We start from the raw sequence: 12,230 nt of genomic DNA on the forward strand, positions 1-12,230 counted from the left end.
GACACGACCACCTGCATTACTGGCCGTCATTATTATATATTATATTATTATCCCGGTCATGGTCCAATTCTTAAAATATTCAGGACACCAAGAGAAATGTTTCTGGACAAGCAGTCGTGTCGTTGCAATCGTCTTCAGTTGACATCATGCACAACAAGCGGTTTACTCTACAGGTGTGTGTGTGTGTGTGTGTGTGGTGTGTGTGTGTGTGTGGTGTGTGGGTGTCGTCTCCGGGCCGCTATGGCGTCAGAGATAAAGCAGTTTAGAGGGAATCACCTGTCAGCAGGAAGACTCAAGTCATCGACAGAAGCTGCTCTCCTGGAGAGAAGAGAGAGGAGGAAACAAAAGAGTGTGTACACATATTTCACTCCAATGTTTTGAGGCGGTCGATAGTAGATACAGAACGTTGCACAACAATGAAACCGTAATCAGCAGAGTTTAAGGGTATTGTCTTTGTTTTTGATTTCATTTAACCTCAATGGGAATGTTTTACTGTATATGATGAATAGGATTTTGCGCTATATTTGTGTTTCTTTAACGCCGTGTCCTGTTCGTGTGCTTGCTTTTGTGTGTGTGTGTGGGGTACCTGGGCAGGGAGGAGTCTGGTTGTCGTAGTGAGATTGTTGTCTGCAGCGCTTCGTCCTCAGAGTCGCTGTCGCTGCTTGTTGCTGCCACCAGCACAGACGGAGACATTATCTACAGCGGATGATTGCATGTTGATCTGAGTATTTAATGCGTCGCTGGCGTAACAAACATAACGACGGGATTGTTTCTGTTCAAATATTACATTTTTCGAAGGTATATTCAAATTTAAGATAAAATTTAAAATATAACAGTTAAAATTAAGCTTTTTTCCAACTTTGTAAGACGTTTCTGAAAGTGCACGTTAAACAAATAAGAAACTCCTGCGGGTGGCAGTCAGAGATAAACAGACCTTCATTCGACGCAGCTGTGCGGAGGGGCCCTCCAGCAGAGAGTGATGGGAGTTTCCTGAGTTTCAGATTCACAGTCCAACATGGCCGCCCTGCAGGGTGGTGAGAGAGAGAGAGTCTTTGTGAGAGGAGGAAGAGACCGACAGGAAGAGTTTGTCTGTGTGAGGAGTCTGAGACACACCCGAGGGTCCTAACTGCCACAGTTCTGCTGGCAGTCATGTAGCTTGGTCCTCCCAAGGAGAAGATTTCGTCCCTGGCCCCGAGGCCCCGTACAGCTGCTCCACCACCGAGTACTGCTGCTTGGAGGTGGAGGCCTGCTCGACGAGGAGCTGCCGAGAGACACGAGGGGGCCCTGGGTGTAGTCAGCCTTCAGCGCTCCTGGAGCAGAGACAGAAGTCACGGAGTAGAAAAACATGAGTCTTGTTTTGCTTTTCGTTTCGATCCAGGAAAACAAAACTAGTAAGTGGGTGTCCAGACCGAAAACATGCAAGGGCTGCGTGGTGGAGCCGTGTTGGCTCATGAGACGATGAAATACGATCCATCAAGTCCAGCTGGAGTGGAGTGGAGATCCTAGAGTCTGGAGGACTAAAAAGCCTGATGGTGCATCGAAGAGACCCGTCACCCACAAACTGTGAGTAATATTGAAAAGTACATGACCAATACTGGAGTAAAGTGTATCCATAGGAGTATTGATATCCCGTTTAAAGAGTCTGAACTAACTCTCACCCTCTACACCTCCCAGCCCTCTTTAAGATGCAGGCTGAGCTCTGTGGCTACGTCAGCTCCTCGCAGCTCCTTCTCCATCTCTTGGACTCGTCTTCATCACAGAGAGCTGCTGCTGTCCAGGACAGGAGACAGAGATTTCCTGGCTATAGGACAGAGACTAGTTATTATTCAGTTAGAGATAAGGCGATGGACGAAAAATAAGCTACTTTGATAATTGATTAATCGTTTGTGGAGATTTCCTGCTTTGCATCATTAAAGTGGATCTTTGGTTGGTGGATCAACACAACTAGACGACATTTAAAGAAACCCGTTTGGACATTTTATACACCAAACAATCATTTGAGAAAATGATCTGCAGATTATAGATAATGAAGTAATCTTTAGTTGCAGCCCTTATGTCGTCTATGGATCCTGATAACTGCAGAACCACACGTTAGATATTTAACTGTCTGCAGGAGGGTTAGTCTGAGGTTAATGTTCACACGTGAGTCAGTAGCAGACGTGAGACGTGCTTTAGATAATGATATTAGGTTGAGACAGAAGAAAACACATTTCAAAAGATCAGCCACTGACCTCTCGAGCGCAGCAAGCAACACGCACGTGCGCCTGCGCTTGTTCGTGTGAGATTTATAAAAACAGTGGTTGCACCAGAGTGTCTCTTAGCTGTGCAGATGATGCATCCAGACTCTGGTGCACACTTGTATCCCTGTAGTGATACGCTGAAACATTACGAGCAGTGTGACAGTCCTCACCAGGGCGGCAGGGCCTGGACCGAGCCGCAGCTGCTCTCCCCCGCAGGTCAGCTCGCCGGGCTTACGACAAGTGACATTCTGAATCGGCGTGGTGAGAGGTTACCTCCTCCACACTGAAGCCCCCTGAGGAGCCAGGCCTGGGCTCTCCGTTCCCCCGCGCTCCAGCCATTGACTCTTGACGTCAGACATCTTGCTGCGGACCTCAGCCATCTGAGCCTTGAGGCGGTCAGGACCCCCGAGTCTGGAGCGATCGCCGCAACCACCTGAGGCCGCCGCTCTCGGTTTTCCTGGAGTGAGTGTGAGCTGGAAGAGAAAAGCAAACAAGAAATCAGAGCAGCTGAAAGAAATTAATCCTTTGTGACGATAAAAACAGCGAGACACTGAAACACACGCGGTCTTAAAATAAGCTCCAAGTACATCAAAGATCATAAAGTCCGTGGCGGATGATTTCATTTTATGTTGTGCACAAAGCAGCCATCATTAATATCAGCGATGGTCTCCATCACCAGAGAAAGACAAACCTCCGTCAGCCGTAGCTGCTCAGAACTCGTCTCATCCAAAAGGATCATTTGATTTCGGAGGGACTCTGTGTGCGAGTATCGAGTTCCAGTTTAGCTCGAATGATTGTTGTGGTTTGTGAGCAGAGCGTGTTTTCAGACCTGGCTGTGCGCAGCAGAGACACAGGAGGCGCGGCTGGAGGCCCCACAGAGACTCCACGCTGCGCTCCTTCAGGTCCAGCAGCTGGATCAGGATCACCGGGTCGATCCCAGGAGCTGTTACTTGCCAGCACCACCCGCCACAGCTCCACTGCTGCTGCCACTACGACCGGCACTGCGATGTAAGGAACGCAGGCTGCAGCTGGATCCACCTGCAGAGTATTCACACATGGTGGGAACTCTTCTCAGGGTTATAGTTTGTAATCATCCCTGGCGGTAGGAACAATGTGTTTCTTAGAGAGCACACGTATACTGAGGAACGGTGCAGCCTGTAAATGTACACTTTCTAGTATTTCATTTACGGCATATTTTGGATTACTTTCTCATTATCTGTCTAATGTCTCTCTAACTCCCCCCACCCCCCCCCCCCCCCAAGTTACATAGGGTTAGGGTTGCGTTGCAGTTTAAATAGCATCAAAGCGGATTCAGTAAAACAAATCACAACAATGTGCAACCTCAACGACGTGCAGAACACACACAACCACGTCCACATCAGGACACCAAGTGTTTCTATATCAGCAGCACGCTGCAGAGGGGGGCAGGGCACCACAATGATCACCCTCTTCATGCCTTTCAACACAACACAGTGAAGCGCACTGAAGGAGCTTCTGAGGCTGTGGCATCACCGTGTTCTGCTTGTGCAGCTGGCAGCTACACAATACATTTTATTCCGTATCTCAAATAGTGGCTGAGGCTATTATTTGCCTCGACTGAGAGAGGAGCGAGGTTTATTTGAGCAGGCACATTAAATATTTGATGGTTTGCAGCTTCACAAACCTTCAGAATAAGATTTGGGCTCGGAGGAAACTGATGGAAAATGTTTGTTTTATTTTATTCTGATTTTACAGAATCGTTGGAGAAAAATAGTCGGCAGTTGAGAATAATCTGTGATTGCAGCCGTACTGCTGTTAAAATACTATTTTGAAAACTATCACCAGAAGGTTTCTTCAACAACACCGTCGCACAGAACAATGAATACAAGCTTTAATGGTTTTAATTGAGCAGAAGTTGGTCTGCGCTCTCCTCAGGCTGACAGATGGTGGACTGTGATTGTCCATCAGGAGACAATGCGGCGCATCACAAACATATGAAGGAGCTGACGACAAAAACAACAAAATGGTGAAAAATTGTTTCCAAAGCTGAAGTGCTTGCTACTGATAAATGTGTCTTCACGTTAAACGTGATACTTCATGGCTGCAACACAGACTGAATCTGAGCTTCTATATATTTAGCTGTGTATGAATTATACCTGCTGCCTCAACCAAGTCACAGGAAGTTCCCTTCTTCTGTCTCCAGATTCCCAATGAAGTCTACATCATTCTCCCCGACCGTGCAAACAAACACCGACACAAGTGAAGAAGGATTATGCAAACACTACATTTTATTACAGCAGGAATGATTCGAGTTTCTGGAACTTCAACGACCGCGTGGAGAACTTCTACTCACATGGTCTCCTCATCGATGTCGCTCCTCCGTGTTGTGGTGGCCGTGGAGCTCTCGAGGTGCTGCTGCCATCCACGGGTTACCTCCTCCTCGGTCAGACAGTCCACCTCCAGGTCACCGTCCGACAGCTCCTGAACCCACACAGTGAAACATCTTAGAAGCAATGACGTGTCCCGAACAGATCGAGACAAGGACGGCCCGAGTCGCTCAAGTCCATTTTCTGCATCTCCAGCTCATCTGATCTTACGTTAGAGTCATCGTGCTGCGTCCTCTCTTCTCTTCGCCTTTTTTAACGTTGGTCAAAGTGGTCTGGATGTCGTCGTCGCTCTTCACTGAGCGAGGGTCTCTTTCGACGCCGTGGTGCCTGCAGAGAGCCTCAGGTCGGGGGGAGAGGAGCTGCGCGACGTCTGACGGCGAAACAGCTCGATGGCCAACCTCTGAAATAATAATAATAATAATAATAATAATAATAAATATACGGACACAATTATCTTTGAACAAGTTTTGGGGGACGACATGAAGCCCCCCCCCCAGGTGAGGCGATATCCAGCTAAATGTGGCATTAAGAAATAAAAATCATTTAAAATACAAAACTGTTTATAAAGTATACTGAATCCTTTGGAACACGCTGGTACCTCTTTGAGGTTGTTCTGTCTGCTGATGTAGCCGCTCTGGGCCGACTCCATCTGGCTGATGTACCAGTAACTGATCTCTGCATTCTGAAGAAGGTGGGCGAGCGAACCTGGTAGTGTGCAGCACACACACACATGAAAACACCACCGTTACACTTTGACAACGGCACTGCCGCTGGCTCGGTCTATAATATCAGAGCAGTTGTGTGTGTGTGGTGTGGTTGTGTGTGTGTGGTGTGTGTGGTGTGTTGGGGCCCACCGGAGGACCAGTGGTCCGTCTGCATGTTCAGGTAACCGCTGGCCGAAGGATCCCGGTCGAAGAAAGCGGTTTGTAGCCCCAGCATTCACCCGACCTCAAAGTACCGAGGCAAACTCCCGAATGATGTTCTTGGTCGGGTCACTGGAGGCTGATGGACCACTCCACACGGTACTCGTACCTACACAGAACCACGACATGCGTTAGTACACATGGAGATACACGATGAGACGCGTGAAGGAGTTTGTAACATTCTCCCAGATACACTTTGACTTCATGAGGAAATAATTCTTACTTGATGTTTCAGGGAGACCAGCTGACAGCTCCAAGAACACAGACAGGTAGTTTCTCACGGACCACCCCGTTACCGTCCTGAGGAAACACAAGGTTAACAACAGACACGTGCACTCCTTTCAGAACGCTTTAAAGATCCGGTTAATTCTGTTGTGTCACTGAAACAAAACCACTGAGTGGTCTAAATAGCGACGCTCGAACTGCGTAACAGCGTTAAAGCGAGCACATGGACGGGAGAAAACAAGCAGCCCAAAGAGGAATAAAAGAACAGAAAGAAAAAAGAAAGAAAGAAAGAGAGGAGAAGAAGAGAGAGAGAGAGAGAGAGAGAGAGAGAAAGAAGAGAGAGAGAAGAGAGAAGGAGAAAGAGAGAGAGAGAGAGAAAAAGGAGAGAGAGAGAGAGAGGAAGAAAAGAGAAGGAAAGAGAGAGAAAGAGAGAGAGAGAGAGAGAGAAAGAAGAAGAGGAAGAAGAGAAAGAGAGAGAGGAGAGAAAGAAAGAGAGAGAGAGAAAATAGATAGAGAGAGAGAAGAAGAAAAGAGGAAAAATAGAGAGAGAGATAGAGAGAGAAGAAAGAGAGATAGAGATATAAAAATATATAGAGAGATAGATAGAGAGAGGAGAGCGATAGAGGATAGAGCGTATATATATATATAGAAGATATAATATATATCTCTTAAATTTGTGAGTTGAGCGAGTGCTGGAGGAGTGTACATATAATAATTCTGTCTTGTAAATCAGTAGTTTTAATCCATCCTCCACAAGGATCTGGATCCCACATCTCCCGTGTGAGGGTGTGATGTTATGGAGCAGCCTGAGAGGCGCATCAGTCTGTAAACACTGCCGCTGCCTTCGAGAGCTGCTAAAGAATAGAGAAAGGTGTTGAACCCGTTTGGTTTTGACTGGAAGGGTTGTGGTTGAACTGTCGTGGCCTAGCTGCTGTTTCACCCTGCTTTCTTTCCCTGACATGATCAAAGAAAGAATCTTGGGAAATAAAGATGTTAATTATCGGCTTTAAAAACTGTAGTTTTTAATCTGCAGCTTGGATTTTAACATTTTTATCAGTATCAGCCTTAAAAAGAAAAGACATCTTGCCAATCTAATGTCTTCTCAACTCCGCAGGTGTTAGATGATTAGAGATGAGGAACACATGAGCTGTGTGGAGTTTCACTTAGAACCACTGTGTTGAGTCTTAAATACATTCACATAGACCCTCCAAAAGAAACATCATTCTTTCAGGGTTAAAGCTGCGGACGTCGCTACAACAAAGTCTGATCATTTCAACACTACGAAGACCCCAGAGTCCCGAAACATACCCTCGATTCTTCTTGTGCAAACTAGATCAAATAAGATTTTTAGCAGGTATAATGTTTGATGTTGGCCATCACAGTTTAGCGTGTTAGCATGCTAACATTAGCTGATGGGAATGTCATTAGTTTGCAGGTATTTGGTCATAAACCAAAGTAAGAGATTTTGACCTGATGGTGGCGCTACATTTAAACCTTCAGCATCACCAAAGTTGTAACAATTCATCCCGATGGGAACATGAATTTCTGTGCTATATTCCATCACAAAAGGTGTCGAGAACTTTCACTCAAATCCACAAATGTCAACCTCATAGGGTGCTAGAGGAAAAGTCAGGTGATCGCCACAGTCAGCGGGGTTCATCCTCTGGGGAACACGAAGGTCCGAACAAAGTTTCATCTCAATCCATCAAATAGTTGTTGAGATATTTCAGTCAGGACCAAAGTGGTGGACCGACTGACACCGCCATCTTTTATTAATATCTTTGGTGATTTTTGCCGCTCTGTACAATACTTCTCATCCTCAGTGAGATGCTTTGTCGTCATAACAAGATCTTATAACGAGATGATGAAGTAATAACGAGATTTCTCATTTTGGGATTTTTTTTTTTTTTAATCACAAGGCGTGTTTTTTGTAAATGGAGGCAGATCATTGACGCATGTTCTTGCACTTGTGGTTCCACCTCAGAGCAGCTGTGCAGTAGTTTTCGGTCCCCTGTGATTCACTGAAGGAGTTTCACAGCAGGTCTTCAGTGTTGATGTGAAGAACTCTGCACTCTGGAGGGAAAAGACCACAAGGATCCATGGGTTGCATTCACCAGAATCAGTTATACAATGTTACGCATCATACTGCAGACAGACAATAAAAACCATCACTACTCTACCTAAGCTCAAGAAACCCACACTTCCTCCCTCACTCACGCTTTGCTTGCACTAAAGGTTCCTCTGAGTCGGATGTTTCCCTCCCTAAACAAGTCCTGAGAGACGAGTCTGATGTAAATAGTTGTGGCAATAGACAACATTTGTGCTTTAACTTATGATTATGAAGTTTATGTTGATTGCAAACGGGGAAAAGTTGTCAATTTCTGCTTTGAGAACAGGCGAAAATAAGGTTTTGTCAGGATAATCTTCCAAGAATTCAGGCGTGTGAGTGCTTTTAGTCCTACATGGAACATGGGGTAGTGGGGCACTTCAACGTCTTGTGGCCGGAATGAGTATTACAACAACAAACCCTCAACAACTTTAAAAAAAATTATCCTGCAAAACCTTTTTATCTCCTGTTTTTAAGTGATAAACACAGGAGAGAAACATATCTGGATTAGATCAGACAAAAAAAAATCAATAAATTCATACTTGCCTCTCAGGGCCTCCGTACCACCCTGATGAAAGCAAGCAGAAGCTCTGCTCTCCCATAATCACCGTCTGGACGATAGAGGGCCCCCCCATGAATCTGCACTGTGTGTCTGTGTACACGCGAAACAAAGCTTTTTCTTTTTCTCTGTAAGCAATAATGACGTTGCATTAAAAGGCTCTCTGGGGGCTTGTCTTCTGCTGAAGGATGCAACAAATCTGTCACTTTAAAGGTCACCGAGCAGAAACGCTGAAGCTCCTGAAGTCAATTCCTCCATCATTTCCCCCCCCCACATAGAGAACAGGATTATGAGTCATATGCTGCCTGTTGCAAGGTTAACACTCCTCCTGTACACCTCCTGCAAGACGTCTGCTGCCGGCTTGTTGTTCAAAATGCTTTTAACTTAAAGGATCTTTTGTCTGTGGAAAAATGAATGTGACGCTTTCTTCTTCACGTGATTAAGGAGGCAGGATGTTTCAGCATTTCTCAGCAGTTTGTATATATTTAAAAAGGTTGCCTGGACCTCTTGGACCTGTGCACTCTGTTTAAATGTATGCTAATGTGGCTACTGCAGCGGAGGATAAATAAGACCCCTGAGGGCTGTGATTGGTCCTGCAAGCTTGAAGACAAACCCTATGATTGGCTCTTCAACATGCAGGTTAGGTTAAAAAACAAACAAAAAAAACTGTAAAACACATGTTGAGTACCTGTATTATGTGTTCCTGTAGTATATACAATATGTGTACTGTAACTGGTGAATTATCATGTATATAAAGATTAGAACAAGTTCTCGACTGATGTCTTTTCTTCTACACACATATATATTTATACATCTATTACATTCTAATAGCATAACAGTCACAGGGGACATCTTTCTACTTATAATACTTTAAATTACTGATTATATTTCAACTCACTAATATGTCACAAAAGGCAAAAATAAACTACATTAATCATCTCCAGATTTATTTCGGGACAGTTAGGATTTCCTGGCCCTGGAGCAGAAACATTTGCGCCCTTCAGACAGCGGTGGGACGTCACAGATGCTCCATCTTTGCTGTTCTTACAGCCTAAAAACAACAAGAGACCTGCACAAACTGTTTCCATGTGAAGTGCCACTCACTGTGATGCTGTAACCGGGCTCTCATGTGGAACAGAGCTGTCTGCTGTTATATAAACAGCTTTACAAAAAAAATAAAAAGTGAGCAGTCGTCCACATTCTTTCTATAAACAGACTCATCGTTCACCCCCCCCACTTGTAATCTGGCTTCGTTCCAGCAGTTTGGACTTTGATTAACATCCAGAGAGACAGAAACAACGAGCAGGTTCCTCCTTCAGTGTGGAGACGAGGAGCAGGAACACTTCCACCGTGGGGTCACAGTTTATCACCGATCAGCCACGAACAGACTCGTGTAAGGATGAGCGGACCTACCGGCACAGACCCAGAGGCCTTCACCTGCAAAGTGTCCCTCAGAGAGACAGACGACCCAAGAAGAGACTCAAAACAACCACAAAGAACGTATAAAGACAACAAACACTCTGTTGTACACGTGTATATTAAAGGAGGTTTGTGTTTATCATAAAGATCGTCTATAAGATTCAGTCAAACCTTTAAACACTGAAACAAGTTAGTGACGTTTAACTGAATCCACAACCTGTTCGTATACTCAACACACGTTTAGTACAATGAGTTATTGCTTTCTGAAATATAATAATTGTACTCACCATCTTAACTGCTGAGATCTGGGAAAGCAGCAACTTTGCTAAAAATAAATCTAAACGGGCAGAGGTGGCAGAAGAACTCCGCTCTTTTATCCCGCATTCAAGATCTTACGCAACTATAAATGCAAAAGTATGAGCTTCAAAACACACTTAAAGCACCGAAAAGGTCAAAGTATCATGTTGCCAAGGGAGACAGAAGACACGAGAAATGTTTCCAGGATGGTAAAACATTTTATTTATTTACTACACAATAAGGAAATGTACACATTAAATAACGCAGTGCATTCTGGGAACATTCAAAAAACAAAATCAGTTTTTGACACAAGAAGCACAAATAAGAGAAACATATGAATAAATGGAGATCATGTACGCAAACATGGAAAAGCAACTGTAACAAAAAGCACACGATTGAGAGGAGATTTAAAGATGAACACTTTCCAAACATTAACTTCTCTCTAGCCGAGGGTTTCAGTTTGACTCGACGCGTCTTGGTGCAAACAAGAGCGTCCGTCCTCCTTCAGCAGATTAAGCCATGCACGTTCAGGCACATGTACAGCGAGCTCCACATCTGCATATACTGTAGGGTATTTACAACGTAAACTAACGACTGCGCATACTGTCGTTTCTTTGATCTAGAGATTAAGTGACCTTCAAAATAAGATGTGAAAAGGGTCCATTGTACTTGAACTGAACAGTGTGTGCAGCAGCCTTTGACATGTTTGTTGGGAGTATTGATGCGAAAAATTATATATCCATGACGACAAGCCAGTGAGCCATCCGCGCAGCACAAAGCACACGTTACGTAATTACACATTTCTCAACCTTCGCTGTCAACTTCTCTTAAAATGAAAACTTGAAGTGTGTTCACCCAAAAATACAAAAACAAGCTCTAGTGGTGAACAGATGTCTCCTCTGGGATATCTGTCTCTGAAACGTCTGCCTCCTCGCCAACACAATAAAGACAAAAGGGATTTAATTTGTGGCGCTCACAGGAAGGAAACATTCAATCAGAAACATTTCTTTCCTGAAACAAAGCCCCTGGTAACCCACCGAACGCCGTCAAGCGGTTGCATTGGGAATACAGTAACCGGGACATTAGTTGAGCCTTGACGTTCACTTCTTTTGTGTTGGTGCAGAGGCAGGAAACTTAAACACCACAAACACCATCTGCATGAATAGACTCACTACAGGAGTCATTCTGGTGAATCAACCCTTTAATAAGAAAGCGTTTGCAGTGGAGACATTTTGACTCGTCGCCAAAGGAAAAGCACAAGTGTGAATAATAAGAATCTCTCTTTAGTTTCAGGGTCCTGGTTTAGTTTCATCCCACGGTTTCATAATCTGCGTGATTCAGTGATCATTTAACCTTTTCAAATGTCACATAAAGACGCCGTTATTAACAGAGAACACATTTACATAAACGACCAGGAACTCTAAACGAGGTTCAGCTCGGGGAGCAAAGCTGAAGGTTTGAGGAATGAATTAAGTCTTTGAGGCAGCGACGGCGGAAGGTTCAGGGACACGGTGAAGAAGCTGCGAAGGTGTGAAGACTAACGCTCAGACTGAACTCAACAGCAGCAACAACAAGCCGTTATAAAACACTAAGCTCTTATCGACAGGCTACAGATTATGTACATTTCTCCTGTATGTTGTAGACGTGATTTACAAAAGCGTTCACACGCTGAGAAGGTTTGCAGATTTGTGCTGATTAACGTTAATTAAAGTGGCTAAATGCCCTGAAGCTCAAGTGAAATGTAACGCTGCAGGTTTGCAAAAGAACACCAACAGGTTGTACGTCTGGAACATTTTGAGAGAAGCGGCTGTGAGTATTTACTGAACTGGCCATGAACGAACTGAAAGTACGTTATAAATATAATGCAACGCAAGGTCAAGAAATACAAATACAGCGAAAGCCCCATTTTAAATGTCAGTCGTACTGCTTCCACAGTATTGAAGGGATAGTTTGGATGTTGGGACGTTGGGACTACGGCGGTCGGCAGAAACAGACGTAAGGTACGGCATGTTCTCTTCAAAAGATCCCAGACTCCATTGACAGAAACGGTAATTTTACCTCTCAGAGCACAGCAGTTGGTGCTCTACCGCTGCC

General features: G+C 44.6%; 1 pseudogene; it reads right to left on the minus strand.

The window, feature by feature from the left end:
- Positions 1-272: 272 nt before the first annotated feature.
- On the minus strand, positions 273-8,496 carry LOC115018805 (E3 ubiquitin-protein ligase TRIM37-like; annotated as a pseudogene).
- Positions 8,497-12,230: the final 3,734 nt, after the last annotated feature.

Source organism: Cottoperca gobio, chromosome 14 (genome assembly GCF_900634415.1).
Source record: "Cottoperca gobio chromosome 14, fCotGob3.1, whole genome shotgun sequence".
NCBI lineage: Eukaryota > Metazoa > Chordata > Actinopteri > Perciformes > Bovichtidae > Cottoperca > Cottoperca gobio.